Raw genomic sequence first — 21,714 nt, forward strand, 5'->3', positions numbered from 1 at the left:
TGTAGTGCTTCAGTTTTTCATGTAATAACCTTGCAACCTCCCTCTGAAGTAGCAAAGATCCTTGACTTTCATTTTACTAAGGGAAATCTGAAAACAGGGAAAGTAAACTCCTTTGTTTTAGATGTGATAGCTCATGTAAGGGCACAGGGGAAGCTTGTGGTGAAATAAGGAGATAAGATCAGCTGTCCTAAGCTCCAGATAACTGGGCTGTCTTGTTTCCCTGGAAAACTGCTGTATCTGGCCTTTGGCTCTAACTTATTCACACTACAGCCAATTAAATCTGTCTCTAATGTAGCAGTGTCTCCTGGCCTACTCTAAGAAGACTGGTTCTGAAGAAACCTAAACAACTTTAAAAGCCCTGGAAGAGGTTGCCCTGGCATATGAAGCCTTGTGTCCTTCACACAGATGGCTAATCCTCAATAGCCATCAGTGAAGGTGGTGAAGAAGTATTGCTTTATTAGAAAAATAATCTAAGCTGAGTGGTCCAGTTTTCTTGAATTCTGCCTGAAGCTGGAAGATGACAATATCCAAGTTAACTTCTCTCTAAAAACTTGAATGGCCCTGGTTTTGTAGAGATGTGCCTACCTTTTTTCATGTGGCCTTTCTTGATCACTGCATGCCTGGACCAAGGCTCCTGCAGCACAGAGATCTCAATGGTTGAGTTAGGTGTCAGTATAAGTTACAATGGTAGTGATATGTCCTTCCTTTCCCTTGAATGTTATGTAGCTCTCTCTAGAATACTAGTGGGAAAGATGGCAGCACCTAACGTTGTGGTTGAGACATTTGCAAACAGTCAAAATACTTTGGTGTATCCTCTTTGTCTGGTTCAGGTTTCCAATTCTCCTATCCTCAGGGGTCCATAAACAGTAAGCCTGCTCTATCCTTTCTCTTGGGAACACAGACATTGCACCTTGCCACAAGTGCCTGCATTACACTGATTGTCAAATGAGAGATGGTGAAGGAAATGACTTGCACATGGCTGAGCAGAAAGAGGCAAATCTTAACTCATGTGTTCCTGGACTTCTGATTGCTAACCAACATCATCTTGTCATACTGCTGCATTTTCTTTCCAAAGGCTGCTTAATGTGCTCAAGGAAAATCTGTAAATCCTTTAAATCAAGTGTTGAAAAAACATACCAGGTGGTTGAGGAAAAGCAGCTACCTCTTAACATGATCACTAATACTTTGTTTTCAAAGTCAGCATTATAAACAGGAGGTTTTGGTAATTTCTTGCCTACAATAGCCATCTTCCCTTGTTATAAGGGGAAAGCAGGAAGAGGGGAGGGGTCGAGGAGGCTTGCTGTTGACCTGAACAGTTTTAAAGGATCTTCTTTTTCATTTGCTCCAAGGGAGTGATAAAACATAAACAACACACTTACTGGCTAGAGCCAAAATGCAGGAATAATTATATCTGAAAGAGGAAGGAGTGACTTCACACACTTTTGCAGGCAGACATGCCTGCTCCAAGCCAGAATCTATTCCTGACCTACTTCACTCAACATCAAGTTTTGAAGAGATGATTAGAGCAGTACTGTATTTCAAATATGTCAACCAGTCAAGGATAAGTTTGCCCTTTCCAGTGGCACCTTTTTGAGAGGTAGGGCAATAGTTGCAGGTGTTATCAGAGATGTATTTTCTTCTCACTTTAAGCCAAGGGGAAAAAAAAATAAATAAAAGAAGTTTTCCAAACAAAAAGGCAAGTGGTAATTTTTTTATAAAAGACACCATCAAATAAACAAGAAATTCAATTCAGGTTTTATCTCTTCATGCCAGAAAGCAAGTGAGGTTCCTTTTGGGTCAAATGTATGAACTCCCTGACTGGCACAACAAGCAGAAATATTCAATGGATTTGTAATTTACCCTAGAAACTGACTGGTCTGGTTGAAAATAATGGTGTCTGACTGTGCAGGGTCAGTAAGTTGCCCTTTGTTAATGCATAGCTAACCAAGATCTACCATGCACAGATGCTGGAAAACCAATTAGCTATTCTAAGAAGCTTTGGTAGATAAAATGTCCCAATTAATTACACAAAATATATGCATAGCCTTATTTCTGTAATTCCGTGTTTGAAAATGATCACTAATAGTTCTGAATGAACTCAATTAGTTGCTGAATATCCCAGCAGGATTTGGTGGTTGTGTGGGTTTTTTTTTTTTTTTTTTTTTGAGCCAGATATAATTTGAACATCATTTGATGTATGAATCCTTAGGAAAGAACACAACTGTGCATATAAACTGATGTCAAATATATTTATATGTATGAAATGTCTATATGCAAGCAACAAACAAAGCTTTCTTACTCTGCTGTCTATCATGAAAAGCTGAAGATTATTAAATTAGAATGGCTATATTATGCAGAATTATTTTTTATTAGCAGCTTACTGGAGCAGTTTACTGCTGAATGTACTGCTTCTTTTCCTATATGTTAGTACTGCAGACTTATTAGTACACTAATGTATTAGTGATTAAGCAGTTTAAAAAAATAGTTTTATTCAGCCTTCAGAATACTCATTTGACTAAAATTATACTTGTAAGAAGAATTGAGTTACTCGTTCAGTGCAGGGGTAATTAGATAATTTAGTCTCTTCTTTCTCTCCACAGAGCCAACAGGAAGGACCTTTGTCCAAGACATCCAAGATAGCTCAGGGAGATGCAAAAGCAGTGCACATCTGGCTATGGCATTTGAGGATCCCTTTCAAATTGTTTTGTCTAGTGAAGACACTCAGTACAAGCTAGCAAAAGGGTTGCTCGTCCTTTATCATTCATCCACAGGCTTTGACCAAGCTTCACAGAGACTGGGTTGAAGGTTTTTGCTATTCAGACACTTGACTGAGGTCAAAGTAGATTGGGGACAGGTAAACCAATGACAGAGAGCTCCCAGTTGAAACATATGCCTGTGTTCTTCTCTTTTCTCGTGCTGAGGACTTGGCCATTCATGCATTTTTTTCTATGAACATTGCTGAAGCACCCCATTTCTCTCCTTTATTTGAGTTAAACTTGGAGGCACACCAGGCGACTATCCAGCAAACAGCTCATGAACACTCACTAAAAATATGTTCTGGTATCTTTATATCCAAAAACATCTGTCCTGCAGATACTGTTACGCAATGGAAAGAGCTTGCAGGCTGCCAGTTGCAACTTTGGAACCCAACTTTTGTCTTTAAGAAGATCATTAAAAGAGTAATGTTCAGTCCAGGGAAGAAAGTACATGAAGAGCTTGTGGTTTCTACCATAGCCTACCACTCTAAAGGTCTCTCAGAAAGAACATGGAGACCCTTTAGGCAAAGACTGGAAGTAAAAGAGACATAAAAAAAAATTCCCTTAAACCTACATGCCTTCTGTTCTTGCAGGCTGCCTTTGAAGGTCAGCTACTGAGGACACTCTGAGGTGGACACTCAGCATATAAAGGTAAAATTAGGTTCTTTCAGTACCAGGACCACAGCTTTGTATTTGTTAATTTTGCAGGTAGCCAGCAGGATACCACAGCTCATGTACCGTACATCCTGATGAAGTGTCACAGGACTTTGTTTGGGTAAACATCGCTAGAACATAAACAACACTCTGTCCTAGAAAGGAAGGTGTTTTGCAAGTATAGCTGTTTTCCAAGCTATTTCTTAACTATGTGGTTATTTGAGCTACAGAGGAGGGGGGAGAAATCCACAGAGAATTTAGGCAGGTGCACGTATGCCTTTGGGCAATGGTTTTAAGATGTTAATAAAGTGATTCCTATTTTGTTCAATGAAAACCTGTTCTTCGTATTTTTGCTATATAAAACAATGCACAACATGAGAGAAAATGTATTCAATTATGCCTCACTCTCCCCTAACATGAAATTGCATAGTGTTATCTCTAATAAACCTAAAAATGAGGAAAGAAAGTACAGATTGCTCTGTGCAAGGTCTATTTTTTTGTCTGCATTATGTTAACTATCTCTGCCCAATTTTGTGGTAATAAGGCAAATAAGGAAAAAGCCTCAGCTGAAAACCCCAGCATATAATCAGCAATTACAAGTGGGCAGTGCTTCATTGTAGGGGTTTTTACAGTCATTATGTTTAAATATTTGAATATAATTTCCTAGAATCAGTTAGGATTCTAATGACTATTGATGGAACTGTCCATGCAGTCACTACTCTGTTTTTTGAGATTGTGGCCTCTGAAATCTGTAATGTTAGCTTATCATCATCTACCTCCTTGCAGGATCTCACTTTTGGCCACAGGTGGACGAGGTCAAATAATGCAATTGCTATAAAGGAGCTCAGTTGAGCTATAGGAGTAGTGAGTCTTCTCCTATGGAGAGAGCATAGCTTTATGTACAGCTCTTCAGTTTTTGGTTTAGCAAGAGACCTGAAGGATGAGACTTAATCAGAATTGTTCTTTTCCTAAAAAAAAAAAAAAAGGGGGGGGGGAGAAGATTTGTCTAACCTAAATTGAACTGAGGTTTTTACGCTGTAAATAGAGGAAAAAAAGGAAGTTCCCTTCCTGTGTCACTATCACATGTTCCAAGAACTTATAGACACGAAGAGGTTTTATAGACACTTTTAGCCTTGAAAAAAGGACTGATGAAGAAATTCTCTGGTTTGAATGGAATAGTTGTGAGCAAAGACTACAAATTATAAGAAGAGACTCTAGCATGCAGAGTTAAATCAGTCTGCAGACTCTCAGAGCATTAACAAACCTGTCCAGGTTATGAAGGAGCTGAACTGCATCATTGAATTACCAGCTAATACTGTGGAAATTGATCACTACCTTAAATATCAAAGCCTTTCTTACTCCCTGCCTTGAGCATTTAAGAGACAACACTATTAGTCAAAAAATAATTATTCTTTAATTGATTTTGTAAAATTCTCAGCCAGTTGTTAATTTATATGCTTGATTGGGCTAGGAAAAAAAAGCAGGTACTTTCTACCAAATGTATAAGTGCTACAGATAATTAATTTATTCTTCCTTCTGGGTGGAAGATAAAGAGGAAAGATGTCCAACTGGATCTGAAAAAGCCTAAAGAACTAGCTTGTGCACAGGAGGGGATCATGGGATTTTCATGGGCTCAACAGAAATTCTAGGCTGTGCTGAAGAGTACATATATATTGTCCACACTTGTGCAATGTGCAAGTCTAGAAAAGATGTAGGCTAATTCAACATGCCTAAAGTTGGCTTTGATTTTATAAGAGTGATAAAATCTCATTGATTTTACCCCATTTTCACTTTGTCTCTTTGTATCTTGGCTGCATTTTTACTTGCACCTAATCATTTGCAATCCCAGACATCCTGAGCTGAAGCTGAAAGAGGTCATCTGCCATGCCAACATACATTTCTGGGCTGGAGGACACCTCTGGCTCACCTCCTCCTCTGTGTGTTTTTGGAGTCTGGTACTGCTCTGGAAATGTCCTTTTTGGGGGATATCTACCACCTGCTTTTGAGTCAGATTCTTCCTGATGAGCACTGGTTCGGTGATCGTTTTAGTCACATTGACTATTCCACCCAGCACTGCTGTGGCAAAGACCTCCCTGTGGTGGGACTGCAAAAAAAAAAAAAAGAGAATTGATCAAGCAGAACCAAAGGACAATGTGATGGTTTAAAACTGTCTTTTTAAATTTTTCTTCTCAAAGTTCAAGCAGAGAAAGCTTAAGAATGTAAATAAGTCAATATTGGGTGTAAGAAAGCAAAATAAAGATTGTTCTAAACACTTCCAGTGGATAGATAGAAATGTTTAAGAACCATTACTCAAAACAAAGTTGGGGAAGTTGGGGTCTGAGTTTGCAGCTTGCTGGGCTGTCTGCCTCCTCTTCTGGCTGAAGATAACACACTGACCTTGGAGAGCTAAGTTAACAACCTCTCTGCTTCTTAACTCTGCTTTCTGCCAGGGGAATCTGGGGGGAGGAGGCCCCTGGGAGAGAGGCCCCTTGGGAAAGGCCCCTTTTGGGGGAAGCAAAGGGAGCTTGGTTGTGCTTTTCTGTTGATTGTATATATTTGTAAATGTTGTGAATTTTGTATATTTGTACATATCCATTGCATTTCATCATAGATTGTAGATTAGCTTGTAAATACAGTTTTCATTTGATTTCCAAACTGAGCTAGCCTGGTTATTGTCAGTGGGGAGGATTTCAGCTCTCACATCGATACAGACAAAAAGTAAAAACATAACTGAATTGTGCCCATGCACTGAAACATTTAGTACTAAAGCAAAAAAAAAAAAAAAAAAAAGTCTCTGCATTGACTGAAAAGATCATACCTGCAATGTCGTTGGAACTAGCAAAAATGTCAACTGCTCCTCATAAAATGCTTTTGTTGATGGTTTGTGATCCTGTGCTTTTGCTTCCTGCATGACAAAACCAGACACATGCACATGAGCAACACCCAAGCATTAAGCTCTCTAGGTTGGGTTAATTCTTTATGTAATTCCAACAATATTTTTCTGTTGGATTTGGACTCTCAGCATTTACTGAAAAATCTGGATTGAGTTGATCTAGCATGAACCAAGCCAAACTCCCAATTACAAGACCTGGCAGAGAAGCGTGTCTCTTTCTTGGCTATTTTGTATTTGCCATTGTTAAAAACGAGTGGTTGCCTGTTATTCTCGTGCCAGCCACAAATCTATGGAGAATTCAGGGAGATGAGGAACTCGATCTGAGAGAAATTGAAAACATAAGGCTCAAATTAAAGCACTCCGCAAGTGAAGTGAAGGCTTTTAACTATCAAAATGCAGGAAGCAGTAGATGGCAGATAATGTTTTACCTCCATTTAATTTGACAGTTTAGAATATCACCTATTGTTTTGTGAAGGAAATTGTTACATCTAGATTAAATCTTGAATTATATGCCACACAACACAGTCTTAAATATGGGTTTTGCCTTTTTTTTTGACAAAGTATTAAGCATTAATTCTCTCAACTACTTTTTTCCATTTCTCTTTCTGTGATTCCCATGTCCACACCCTTTCTATAGACATCATTCTATACATTTCAATGCATGTACCTTTGGATAATAAATAAAAAAATTTTCATCATTTATAGACTGGTTTTAGTTTCTTCCTCTTTGCTTGTTAGTCTCACAGGGCTAATAGTATTTTCCCTTCCTTATATACCTGTGCTATGAAGGTAGAAAAGGGATAATAAAGACATAGGTTCTAGCATCCATAATTCACAGTTCTGGTAAGGGAATTTGTAAGGCTGAGTGGCCTATTGTAGCATCACTGTCCAGGCAGAGCTAAACCATCTTGATGTCTTGGGAACCACTGAATCCCATTCTATAGCTTTATTCCTTTCCCAACACACTTTATTACCTAACAGCAGTGGTAGTTCACTGGTCTCCAGGATCTCACTACTTCAACAGCCAACTGCAATACACCTGCAGGAGCATGGTTGTCTGCTTCTCTTTTCTCCTATCAGATTTGCAGCCTTCTGCTGATGTCACACTGGACACTCCAGCTCAGGAAGCCTTGATTGTAATGTTACTGAGCCTGGTGGCAGTGCTGACTGACCTCTTTGATTTTTATTTCGGGTTCTTTGCAGTCTCAGAAATATATCCCTAGAAAATTACACTCAGTTTTAGCCCATAAATAAGTAGTAAGGTTAGAAATAGGTCCTATGGTCAGGGCTTTCCTAAGTTTTGTGTTTGATCTAGAGTTCTGGCTTTTGAAAAACAGGCAAGTCTTTGTTTAAAAATTGCCAGAAACTGTGCTTCAAAGGCTGTTTTATGCCAAAACCATATTTTGTGTCTCATTTCTTTTATAAATATCTCCAGCCTTAATTTTCAGCTACTTGCTCTTCTTTGTCCATTGAACTGATAACCCATTAGTAAAGTTGTATTCCCTCATAAGCACTTAAACTCATCAAATTACGTTTTAACCTTTTCTTTCATTAACTGAAAAGATTGAGTTCCTGCAGTGTTGCTAACAGCTGCTTCCTCTTGTTCTTTAATCCTTCCCAGTGTTGCCTTGATCTCTCTCAGTTTTCAATGTCCTTTCCTGGACATGATATTGCAGTCATGATTACATCAACGTTCAGTGCAAAAGCAGGATCAGTGCCTCGTCTTTTTAGGGGATCTGAGGCTCCTTTTTTTGGCCACAGAACTGAACTGAGAACATATGTTCCTTCCTAGGAGTTATTTTCCTGCTTGGATGAGATCTCATATTCATAGCGGACACTGTTTCTCCAAACTAACTCCCCAGAGATGACCTCCTTCCTTTGTTTCTAGGCATGTGACAACCATCTGGTCTTAATACCACATTTTTCACTTCTGTCCACCTTTTATGTTTCCCATTTTATGTGTCTTCCTGATGGTCTGTGTATATATGGGAGAAAATGTTTATTTTTTGATGCGTGGTAATGTCATAGATCTGATATCTCTGCTACATTGTAAAGCACCATAAATCCCTCTGCATCAGCAATCTATCATCCTAATTATGTACTTATCACCCAGCCTTTGTTTTATCTACAGTTCTTACCAATTATGTCTTTATGCTTCCTTCCACATCTCAGTCAAAAAAGTTAACTGATGGATCCCCACTGAACCTCATTAAGACATACATCTTTACAGTGATGTTCTGGTATGTAGTAACCACTTGCCAGTTTTAATCTGTTTAGTGTTTGCAGTGTTGATTCATAGCATTCTTAATCGATGGGGTTTGCAATATATGGTAGTGACTGTGTACCATGCCTTGTAGAAGCCCAAATATAGTGGCACCATTACCTCTATCAGCCAATTTGTAACCTCATCAGAGAAAGATATCTGGTTAGTTTGACATGGGCTGCACCCAAAGAGTGGCTGTCAATGGGTCCATGTCCAAGTGGAGGCCAGTGATAAGTGGAGCCCCTCAAGGATCAGTACTCAGACCAGTCTTGTGTAATATCTTCAGTGGTGACATGGATAGTGGCATTGAGTGACCCTCAGCAGGTTTGCTGACAACATCAAGCTGTGTGGTGCAGCAGACACACTGGAGGGGAGGGATCCATCTAAAGGGACCTTGACAGGCTGGAGAGGTAACCCCAAGCCAACCTCATCAGGTTCAACAAGACCAAATCCAAGGTCCTGCATCTGGGTCAGGGCAATCCCAAGCACTGATGTAGGCTGGGCAGGGACTGGCTTGAGAGCAGCCCTGAAGGAAAAGACTTGGGGGTGCTGGTGGACGAGAAGCTCAACATGAGCCACTAGTGTGCACTTGCAGCCCAGAAAGTCATGTGTATCCTGGGCTGCATCAAGAGAAGCACAGCCAGCAGGTCGAGGGAGGTGATTCTCCTGCTCTACTCCACTCTGGTGAGGCCCCACCTGGAGTATTGTGTCAAGTTCTGGAGCCCCTATTAGAAGGAAAATCTGGACATGCTGGAACATGTCCAGAGAAGGGCCATGAGGGTGATCAGAGGGCTGGAGCACCTCTCCTATGAGGGCAGGCTGAGAGAGTTGGGGCTGTTCAGTCTGGAGAGGAGAGGGCTCTGAGGAGACCTTCTTGTGGCCTTCCAGTATCTGAAGGGGGCCTATGAGAAAGCTGGGGAGGGACTTTTTAGGATGTTGGAACAAGTTGCCCATTGAGGCGAGAGAAGTCCCATCCCTGGAAGTTTTTGCAGCCAGGCTGGATGTGGCTCTGGGCAACCTGATCTAGTGTGAGGTGTCTCTGCCCATGGCAGGGGGGTTGGAACTGGATGATCCTTGACAGCCCTGACAATGACGTGATTCTATAATCTATTTGCCAATACCCCTCCCCTCCCACCAAGTAATAATTATACTGCCTCCCTTTTATTCCTTCTTAATTGTATGCACTATCAGCCATTCCTTTATTTTGCCTGGGATTGATGTTAGTCAGTCTGAGAATCTTGTTATTATCTGAGTAGTATCATTTATTCTCTCTTGTTTATTGATTGTTTTAATACTTGTGTTACTTTCATCTTCTAGAACTTCCTCAGTATTAATAGAGTTATTGAAAAATCAACACTAACAGTCTGGAGCTCCTTTTAAACTCTCATATGCTGGTTGTGAGGGTGCTATAAATATGTCTAAAATCAGTAGCTCTTGCTTGACGTCCTTCTGATGCACTGTTGGAGTGAAAATTGTTTCATGATTTTCATATGAAATGATCACATCATCTCATCCTTGGCCAAACATACAACAGTTATATATTGAACAATTCTGCCTTTTCTGGATTATTTTTGGCAATTATATAATTTCCAGTTCCAGTATGAGTATTTCTTTTGCTTCCTTTATGCTCAAAACATCTTTTCTGTTGTTTGCCTTATTTACCATAGGTTCGCATCCTTTTGCTTCACTTACCAGTCTGCTTGTATTAAAATCCCTAGCTCATGATCTATATTCAAATCTACATAATCAATTTTATCTATCTATCTATCTATCTATCTATCTATCTATCTATCTATCTATCTATCTATCTATTTATTTTTCAGTGGTGACCTTCACTTCTATAATAAGGAAGAATTGGTTTGTAGCTGTTGTGGTCTTGAGCATCTTCAAATAGTCATTCACATTTGGCTCACTGATCCTTTTATCCCCAGTGATTTGGACTTATGAGGACTAACCCCCCATGGCAGAGGGGGTTGGAACTAAATGATCCTTGTGGTCCCTTCCAACCCTGACTGATTCTATGATTCTAATAACTTCCTTAAAAAGTAATTGCAATGAATAGATGAAATAAAAGCTATTCACTTCTGCAAACATTGAGCTTCCAAGATGTGGCACCTGTTAGAGATGACCAGAACAGTGAGAGGCTTATTCAGACAAAGCTACTCTGTCTAAGGATGAGAAGACAATTGAGCTGTGTGGACAAAAGCTATGTTGGCACCTTGTCTTCATGGCCAGAGGGGTGACCTGGATCATTGCAGCTGGTAACACAGATGCAGTCTCTTCTGCTGTGTGGCTCTACGTCATTTCCCTGTATGTTCCTATCTCCACAAATCATGGGCAGTCAGCTCTGAAAAACGAGCCTAGGGGATCTCAAAAGGCCTGACTTGTTCATAGAGAAACCTCCAAGCTAGCTAATGTCTGAAGACAAACTCTGTGCTGACCATGCCCTTGCTTGTTCCAGTATGGCAGCCAGAATTTATCTCTGGAAATGTATATGCAACTTTAAGTAGTTCTTAAGAATGAAACACAAACCCGTTGAATTGTGTTAGACTTATTAGAAGAACCTGGGATTTCAAACAGAGTATAAAAAAAAATGACTAGAGAATTTGAACAATAAAGCCACCAGCACCAAAACCAAACACTGAAAAAAACAGAAAGGAAACTGGTCAGGATGTTAGTGACTGACAGGCGTAGCTTGGGGAAGGGTGTGTTGGGATGCTGTCTGTCATGTTGGAATCCAATACTGTTGGAGTCTGAACATAATTTGGAGTCTGGACATAATGAAAAGAAAATTATCTCCATCCATACTGTGCTATGATGGTTTTTACACCCTTGCAAACTGCATGCATTTTGCTTTTAAAACACTCATGCAAAATAGGTAGTTCACATGAATTGACATCAAACTGACATCCAGACGTGTTACAAGGAAAGATAATTTCTTTTGTAGTGTGCTCTGCAGTAGCACTATTTTTTTCATTCAGTGGACACAACTTCCTCCATATGGAAATGTATTTTTGATAAGAGTGTGTCTTCATCAGCAGTGCTGAAGCCAGATGAGAGGATTTATGGAGTCACCAACAGGTACAACTCCTACACTAGCTCTATCGTAATGCAAGCCTGATCCCCTAGAAATCTGAAAGTACAGAGAAACTGCAGAATGCTCTTCAGAGATAGAATTGCAGGCAGCTCCTCATCTGAGGTGATCTTAGCTTAGATTTAGTCTGTTCAGTGTTCGTGTTGAGCAGAGACATGCAGCACAATTTGATCCTGGCGCCAATGCTGTTCTCAGGAGTAGTTTCAATTTAGCAAATGAAAATAAGGAAAAGTTACGCTGTCTCAGTTCCACCTAAACTGGAAATGATATGGGTGTGATATGGGTGCCTAAGTCACTGGCCAAAATTTGGAGGCTGTGTATTTCCTGAGGGTCCAATTGCTCATCTAGTAACAACTTCAGTGGGTGTGCTGAGTTTCTAGTCCACACAGAATGTGCTGTAGCAGGGGATCCCTACCTAACTCCTACAGAAGACAGTGCAAGTTTATTTTCTCAGAAGGCTCTGCTTGTTGACTTTGTTATGAACTTGCTTGTAATAGGAAACAGGGCTGTATTTTTCCCTGGCAAATTAAACCACTCAGAATTGGTGTTCCCACTCTTGCCAGGGCTCCCTTTGCAAAGGTTCTTCATCTCCCCTGGTTCTTGTCACTCCTCCACCAAACGCTTTCCTACTTTACAGGGCACTGTGGAGGTGAATTCGCTGCTGCGTATGAGATGCTTGGGTGGTTCAGTAATGAGCAACACAGGAAAACTAACAGACAAATATGGTTTTAATGAAAAACACCCAGAGTGAGTCTGACCTGTATTAGAACTGTTATTTCATAGCAATATTTAAAGTTGCTGATAAATGAGACTTTGGGAGTCTGTCATGGCAATGATTTGTCCCTAAAAGCTGCACGCTACTGAAAAAACCTCCCCAGGTGTATGGTGATGCTGCACTTTAATGACACTGCCCCTTTTGATGGGTCCTATTCAGTATGTAATTGATATGGGTTATCTTATTCTTCTTCAAGCTCCCTAGAAGGGCAGGAACCAATTCAATGAATGTGTAACTTTTAGAAAATAGAACTGGGTAATCGGCCTCCAAGAGTCTCCATCTTCCTGTGCTGTACTTTTATCCATTTCATGACTGGGAGGGAAGGTAACATCTGGAGGCAAAACCACCCTGAAAATACTGGTTTCAAACACAGTAAACACTAAGATTAAAACTTCTCCTGAAAATATATCTGAGACTGTTTTTTTAAACATAGCTGATGAGAGTCCTGCCCCTGATACAAGCTGAGAAGGTGGCCACACTGCATTTTAATAGGCTAGCATGTCCTGACCTATGAGGAGTGTCTGAGGAAGCTGAGGTTGTTCAGCCTGGAGAAGAGGAGGCTGAGGGGAGACATCATCACTCTGTATGACTACCTGAAGGGAGGTTGGAGTGAGGAGGGGGCAGCCTCTTCTGCTTCATGGCAAACAACAAGACTAGAGGAAATGGTTTCAAGGTGCACCAAGGGGAGATTTTAGGCTGGATATTAGGAAATATTTCTACACTGAAGGGTTATCAAACAGTGGAAAGTTCTGCCCAGGGCAGTGGTGGGATCACCATCCTTGGATGTGTTCAAGTGCTGTGTGGACCTGGCACTTAGGGACATGGTTTAGTGTTGACCCTTCAGTACTCGGTCAAAGGTTGGACTGGATGATCTTTGAGGTCTCTTCCAACCAGATATATTCTATGATTCTGTGATGAATACCTCTAAGTAAGGGAGCATCTTTTGAATGTGATTTTCTTCTATTTGGAAAAAATCCCTAATTTCTGACAACTTCTGAGAAATGAGAAACCACTTTGAACAATTAAGAGAAGAAGAAAAATATAGAACAGATAATCTGAGCAAATGCCAGAAAAAAATTATAATATATTTCATGATCATGTCAATTTGTATGACTGGAGAAATTTCCTCTGATTTTACAAATGTCTATCGAGTCTGCCATGAAACAAGATTTAGGGAACTGCACTGTGCAGTTGAGGTTTTGTTTCTTGAGAACAATTCTTTATTCGTTACGTTTGAAGTGTGCAAATGATCACAGGTTTGGCAAGTTCTTATATGCCCAGAAAGAGATGTACAGATAAGTGCACAGGCATGCATATTTCATATGGTTATAGAGAAATACTGTGGGACTGAGTACCTTAGAAAAGTCTTGGATGTCTTTTCTTCTCCTCGATGAAGTACACAGTTCTGCATTGATTTCTGAATATATTTTACTAATACTACTTTGATCCCTGTGTAAGAATTATTAATTTTTTGCCAATACATTTGTTGTGAATGAGTGCTGACTCTTCAGCAGTGAGGTGACAGTCTCCCGTTGCCAGGTGGCTGAGACATTATTGAGGGAGGTTGTGATGAGTGCTGGCAAATGACAGCTTAATCGCACCAGTTGCTTCAAACACACATGGGCAACAAATGGGAGGGAAAGTATTGAGCCTACATAAACAACAACAGTGATGTCTTCCATACAGACCTTTTAGGAGTTGAAGGATGGTCACCCTGTGTAGCAAGTCTATGCTTTGCCAGGTGCCTTTTGCAGAGCAAAGGTCAAAAGCTGTACCAAAACTTTCTCTAGTGAAGACATTGCTTGAAGCTTTTGAGCAGAGTCAACACCTGATTTGCTGTCTTTGTGGACCATCACTCCAGCTATCAGCAGAGCTCTGGTATTGTGCATATAGCACAGCTGGTAGCATGGTGCCTTTGGCTTCCAGCCTGCAGCTGATCCCTTCATCTGGCCCACGCTGATGCTTCCCAGAACTTGGTTCCCATTCAAGCATTACAGCTTTTGAAAAACCCTTTGTCTTTTCCTGCTTTGAGGGGAGATTAGTGTAATGCGTAGAGAATGCCAAAAGTATTTAAATCTTGTTCCTTCTCTCGTGGGAGAGCATAGAAAGAAAGGCATTTCCACTAGATATTAAACCATGATGGTTACAAACTCCATGTTTACTTACACAGTTTTTCAGCAGGCAACAATTACCAGGTGAGGCTACAGACAGCACAGTAGTAGGATGAGGGGCATCATATCACACGTTGCTCAACTGATTCTATTTGCATAAATGATATCACTGCTAACTTGCATAAAATAATGCATGATATCAGTAGATAAGAACTCATTATCCAAATGCAAGCAAAGGGGGAAAAAAGAGTAAATGTACTTAAATCAGGCAGAATAGATTTGCAGTCATGTTTGTTGAGGATGCATTTTAATTTACTTTGCCAGGACCTTAGTGCCTGATGGAAAGGTGCCTGAGCAGATTAAGAGGAGGTGATCAAAAGTAAATTATGAAACAGATAATTAGTTTTAACAGTGTAAGAACTTTAGAAGGCATGTTTCAATGCTAGCGTCTGTAGTCCATAGTCTTGTAATGCTTGTCACATACAAAATAAGCCCGCCCTTACTGTTACAGCTGCCTTGTTTTTTTCACTCTAAACAACACCAATATGCAAGGGAAAAGCACACAGAATAGTGGATAAACATTTCTTTCCTGGTATTAGAATTATTGAATTAATGGCTGAACTTGGAGTTTATTTGATGGAACTCATCCATTTAGCAGGAGTGAAAAGCCATTAGCTGAGACAGTCAAACTGTGTAAGGCCAGTGCATAACTAAGACCATTTTAATGTTTGTTTTTAGGAATATGTCAAAACAATTTCATGTGTTCCTGCTCTGCCAGACCAGTATAGTCACTACAACTCTGTCTTAAGTGTATGACCCTTTCCTAAATCCTAGGCCTGTCATTTCCAGTGTTGCACATCAGGGTATAAACGAGGAAGGATCTCTAGCATGAACAAGTGTTGTAGTCTTCTGCGGTATCTAAGCCCTTGTGATAGCGAAGGATTCCCTGTCACCCATGTGCGGTTTGCTCTTCAGTTTCTTTGACTGTGTATGACTGAGTAGCCCCTGCTCTCTGTGTTTTAAAATGACAGGGAGAAAGGAGCATCTCCTGGTGGGTTCCTTGTTGTGATGGATGTTTATCCCAGGTGAATTGTTCTGCAGCCACTAGCTTTTTATTTTTTTTAAATTTTTTTTAATTTGTTGACAATAAGGATAAGCTGGACCAATTCTTAAAGCAAGAGCCTATGTTTTGGATAGCTAAAGCTAGCTGAGGCAAATCCCATCTTGTATTACTCTGATATTTAATCAATCTGTCACCCCTGTCGCCATGTTTAGATCTGCTTTTAAAAAGTGCTGCAACTTTGGCACTGAAGGTTTCCTGTACGTCGCGCCATGACAAGTAATAAAACATTCAATGCATACGGGGTCATGAAACCACACTGGAGAAAGTTAACTCTCAACTGTGACAGAGCTGCAGGACAGGAAGCAGAAGTAATTCAGGCTGTGTTTGGATTGTGACTCTGTTAGCAGAGAAGCCGTGTGTGTGTGCGTGTGCGCGTGTGCGTGTGTAATAGCAACATTCTAATTATAAGGATGTTTTTCAGCTCCAGTGCTTTCCACACAGATGAATTCATTTCTCTGCACGTATCAGTAAGTGGTAATATTCTGCAAATGAACACACATAGCAAAGATCTTCAGAAGCCTTTGCAGATGTCTTTCTTATATCTGCCTCTGATTCACTCCTTACAGGTAAGATGTGTGACAGTTCTCCAAGTAAGTGTGATTGGATTTCATCAGTTTTTGACACAAACACATCAACCTCTGATATGTTTCACACCAGTCTTTGTTCTTTCAGTTTCAGCCAGAGTCGCTCACAACAGTGCAGCCTGTTTGGACTTCTCTTGCTCTTCTTCCCTCTTTAAAGGGACCGAGGTCAAGATGCACACTGAAACAAAGAATGGTTAATTCTAGCAATTCTGGTTCTCTTTGAGTCATGCCAGCTTTGCCAGCTTCCTCACATTACATGCTTTAAAAATTCACTTTCTTGCAGTGTGGAGAATTTTTTGTTCCTGATGTAAATGCCTGACTGATTTGCTTTAAGCTGCCATCTCTTTGGAAGTTGTTCCTTACTGACTTAGCAGTAGATGTATTGCTCGAGGTAGTGTTCTGATCTCCATCCTACTAATCTGTTTTTGTTTTTCTGTTGTCCTGAGGGAATGGGAAGGGGAAGAAGGTACAGCAAAACAAATGTTATCATGTTGACAAATACTGGGTTTGGTTTTCTTGCTTATTTGAGGATTGTTGTGTTTCTGTCAAAACTGTGCATTGTACAGTGTGTCCTCAGGACAATTGCTGATGCCCCTCTGACCTTGTTGTGCATTCCAGAAATCTCTCTATCTATGTTTTCAGAAAAGAAAAACAACTTTCATTATAAGATTCCACTGAAACCAGGTTTTATTTTTCTGGCTTCCAGTCATACGTTGCCACAATTGTGAGTCAAATGCTTGCGAGGTCTTTGATGTGAAGCTATGAACAACATTGCTTTAAATAGCAATGAATTTATTTGTATTGCATCTTGAGTCTGTAGCTCACAGTCAAGTAGTTGTGTGGGAGCCATTTGTGCACCAGCAGAAGCAGCTTATGTCAAGCACAGCTGCCTTTCCCTTTCCCTGCTGGAGGGCAGGAGGTGCCACATAGATGAATCTGTGTGGCAGCTCAGTGCCTGTGGTGTCACACCACTGTGGCAAGTGAAGGCACTCTCCACCTGGGTGTGTGAATACCACCCATCTCCTGGGTACCAATGTTGGGCTGTCCTGGTGCTGTGGAGAGAGGAGACATACAGCCACATGTAGCCATGTCAAGGTGGTAACAGGTGGGCAGTGCCAGCTCACAACTTCCATTTATATCCTGTAATCCACAGCAGGAATGCTGTGGGACTGCCATAGAATGTTATCAAGGCTCAAATTTTAGTACAATATACAAAACCTCAACTGCTAATTAAGAAGTTCCCAGGCCACAATGTTCTAGAAGCTGGGAAAACTACAGTGGGAAAATAGTGTACTGACCTCCTCTTATTCTGACAGTCTTAGAAATCTGCTCTTAGATGTCATTGAGGACAAGACAGATGGGCCTTTGGTGTGATCCATTAAGCTCTTCTTTTACTCTTGTATTTTCATGTACTTTGTACTTAGGCTGAACTTTGCTTTTTGGTGGTCTTAAAAATCGGCTTAACGCTTGCTGGACTCACAAGGATGCCTCTTGAAAATAGTACTGCAGCTGAGCATGCAGGAAAGGCAGGCAGCTTTAGGTTACCAGTATGGATAAAGGGAGGTGAATACAAGTAAGGAAAGGGACACATGAAAGTTTGGAAATGTGGGTATTGGTGTAATGTATCAAAGCAAAGTGAAAAGCTTTTCTGAAAGTATTACTAAGCAGACTGACATCAGCAGCACTGTAAAGTGTGTGAGAGCCTGATTTTGTGAGATTAACAGCCCCATTTTCTGTCCAAATAGGTTCAGATAAATTCTTGTGACTCTTGAATAATTATACACTGCTTATCTGACTGAACTTCCAGTCCTAAAGATTCAGCGTTTATGGAAGGTTTGCTCAACTATGGAAACCTTTCGTGAGACATTTTAACTGCAAGAGCACAGGCAACATCAGCTGATAAAATCTGCCATTTCCAAGTCTCTAGTACCACATAAATCTTGTGCTCCTGGGACTCTAATTTTTAACGCTTTCCCTGTACTAGGAGATTGATCTTGTTCTTGTATTTAAAACAAGGACTGTTAATGAACTATTAAGGAATCTTAGTTTAGGATCACTGATGCACACTGCCTTGCTTTGTTGCAGTGAGAAAATGACATTATATGCATTTGTAATTAGTTAGTCACACTAATTTTATCTTTTTTTTTTTTTTTAAGGCAAATATCACGCCCCTGCTTAATGCAATTGTATATATTGCCATTGATAAGTGACTTGAATTTTCTTTCATGTTTATGCTGCTTGTAGAACAATATCCTCTTAATATGTTGATATCTTGGAAGTCTTGTTGTTCTTAGTGTAGTCTGAAATTTGTAGGCTGTCTATCGAATCTTTAAATGTAAAGATACTAAAATGTGGACACAATTTGACTGTTGTGTTCCTTTTCCTCTTTTTCCTGTTCATGCTGTACCTGGCATTGACACCTGGTCAGAGAGCATTGAAACTGTGCTTCTCTCTGCAGGTAGTTAAACATTCTTCAAGCTCTTGATTGCTTAGCTATAGTGCGGCTAGGAGTTGTGCATCTGCAAGCCCATAGTATTTGGGAGAGAAAAAAATGTTGGTATCTACATACTGCCCATACTCGAGCTCTGCCTGTGTCTCTGCTCTCTCTCACAGGCTGTATTCTTTATCTCCATTCAGTTCTTCCCAACTTTCTTCAACAGCTCTTCCAAGACTTACTAATTTCTTCCAAGACTTACTAATTTCTTCCAAGACTTACTAATTTCTTTCAAGACTTACTAATATCCTTTGCCTTCTCATTGTTCCCCTTTTTAGCCCATCCTAAAGCTGCTTGTGGAAAATGCAGCTGTGCCATTTGCCAGACTAGAAATCCCTGCCTGCTTTGTTTGAGGACAGCAGCTCTGGGCAAGCAACGGTGTGGAGTAATCATCAACAGGTGTCATCAAAGGTGCAGGAGACCTTGGCTCTGGAGAACACTGGTCAGTCTTACTGATACACCAGAGCTTTCATGGGCACAAGGTTTGCTTCATCAGTTTGAAAATGCCAGTATTTGTTGCACTGAGATTCTACTGATGATGTTAAGTATCAAGGTGTGTTTTGAATATGTAATTACAGCTTAATATGCATTTCATGATAGGAACTGGGCGAGCTTGTGTGCATTTTCAGTGTTTCAGAACTGAAGGAGAGCAGGGATATTTTTATAATAACTTACAGAAGGGCTTCAAACACAAAAGTTTCTGGAGTCAAGAAAACTCTAAGGTGTGTATTTTGTCTTAGATGATGAAACGGGGCATAAGAACATACCTGGAGCTGAGCAGTGTCTCAGTACTGTTACAGAAACAGGCACTGTGGAAAGCAGTGTAATTAACATTTTGGGTTCAATATTTTCAGTTTCCCAAACTGAGACAGGAGCTGCTGTCTTGTATGGGAGGGAAATTTGATTCCTCCTCCTACATGAGAGAGAGGGCGTCCCTCACTCTTCCTCGTGCTGTGAAGCAGAGTTACTCTGCTCCATACCTTATTTATGTGGGGAGCTGTTGCTCCAGACCCCAGTGTTTTGTAGAGGGACTTAGCAGGTATGGTTAGTTAATAATTTCACCAGAGGGAGCAGATCACTGCTTGTACCTCATCACTAGGAAAAGAGCAGGAATCCATCCAGGGTTTCTGGAGATGTTGACAGCCAGCTGTCCAGGTGGTGGTCTGTGCCAAGACATGGCAATGAGATGTACTGCTGTGTCAAGAAATGTAGGCACACCTGTGACAGAGGAATGTGGTTGTCTCCTTTTAGACCAAGTAGTGTGTAAATGCCAGAATTCATATTTGCCTTGCTCTGCTTGCTAGTCTGTTTGTTTATTCCTCTCTTTGTGAAGTGCCTTGAAGATTAAGACTGTAAAAATAGTGGTGCTAGTGGGAGAGAGACAGTCTCAGTTTTAAGTGGTAAAAGAGTTTAATGGTGAAAAAGTTCCTCCCAGTCCTGTGAGCTGGTGGTTGGTGGTTCTGGCAGAATCAGGCTGAAGCTGGTAAGAGCTGTTGTTAGGGTACACCTTCCCAGATGCTTCAGTCTCTAAGGCTGTTGTTGTTTGTACCCTACACCCTGTAAAAGCTGACAAACTGGATCAGTGCAAGCTTTGGATTAGGCAGCTTAGCGGATCCAGTGTGGCAAAGGGAAAGTGATGGAGCTTTGCTCTCCAAGGGAATTTGCAGCTGTCACATCAGCTACTTCTGTTGAGCCAGTGTGAGGACAAAGTGAACACCAAATTTACAGGAGGGCTGCTGGTAGGAGGACAGAGAGTGAAGGGATGCAGTGAGGCTGCTTTGTAAAATGTGATATCATCCTATGCACAGATCTGCTGAAATTAGGAGCTAGAGTTGCTGGCTGTGCCATGGAAATTTCTTCACTTGGTATCTGACAGAAGGCAGTCTGTAATCTTGCTGTAAGGTTTATGGCCAGTGCACGATGAAGTCATGAAGATTTCAAAATATCTCATGACATCAAGAGCTCTGGAATTTTCCTTGCCTCCATGGCTTGAAAATGACATACCCCAGTGAGCTTTCTCACACATCACAAGAGCCATTTATTTGCTAGGTTGGATTTTGGTTTTCTGTTTTGTTGTTGGTGGTTTTGGGTATTTTTTAGATGCTGTTTCTGGCATGAAGAAAATTATTTCTGGCTTTGCTCTTGCAAACTGAATATTATTTTTCAGAATCTAAAGGATTGTTATTAAGCCAACAACTGCATATGATAATGAACATAGAAATCAATAGCTACATTTACAGCAGTATTTGTAGGATACAGTTTCAGAATATGTCACAGCTTTTTATCAGTATGTCTAATGTTCCTACTTGGGTGACTGTTATTTTACCTTCAAATAAGTAGGACATGATCAGAGTCATGATTTGTCATTCTAACTGGAATTAGTCATTGGTCATCAAGATGCTAATCAAATTACCTGTTTCTAAAGAATTCGTTTGATTTTACTAGTATGTATGAATAGTTCCCAACTCTACCAAATTCTTCAACAAGTTCTGAAACTTTGTTTGGGTTGGATTCATCTCACCCAACTTCATGCACTCTGTTAGCCAGATGTCTAGTCTAGCCCAGCTGCCGAGGCTGCTGCTGTAATCAGTGCAGAAGGATACGTTGCCAGAAGATGCTCACTCTGCTTATCTCAGGCCTCTGGCATAGATCACACTTCCAGGACACTCATCTCTTCCCACTGGCTCTACGTCTGGATGAGTTTAGTGAGGTGTTTACATCTGGCACTTTGGCCAGATCAGTCCCATGTTGCTGAGAGAAGTTGTGGTGTCCCAGACTCAGCAGTGGTTCCCTTGGGTCAGGACAGCTACTATGATCCCATGTTTTGTTGTGATCCAATGCTGTTTTCTGTGGCACGTGGCTCAGGCACAAAATAAACCAGAACAACTTCACTTCAGAAAACCCACTCAGAAGGTGGCCCTGAGCATGGGTGTAAAGGATGTCCCTGGCAGAGTTGGCACGGAGGGA

The sequence above is a fragment of the Indicator indicator genome, chromosome 11 (assembly GCF_027791375.1).
Source record: "Indicator indicator isolate 239-I01 chromosome 11, UM_Iind_1.1, whole genome shotgun sequence".
In the NCBI taxonomy this organism is placed as follows: Eukaryota; Metazoa; Chordata; class Aves; order Piciformes; family Indicatoridae; genus Indicator; species Indicator indicator.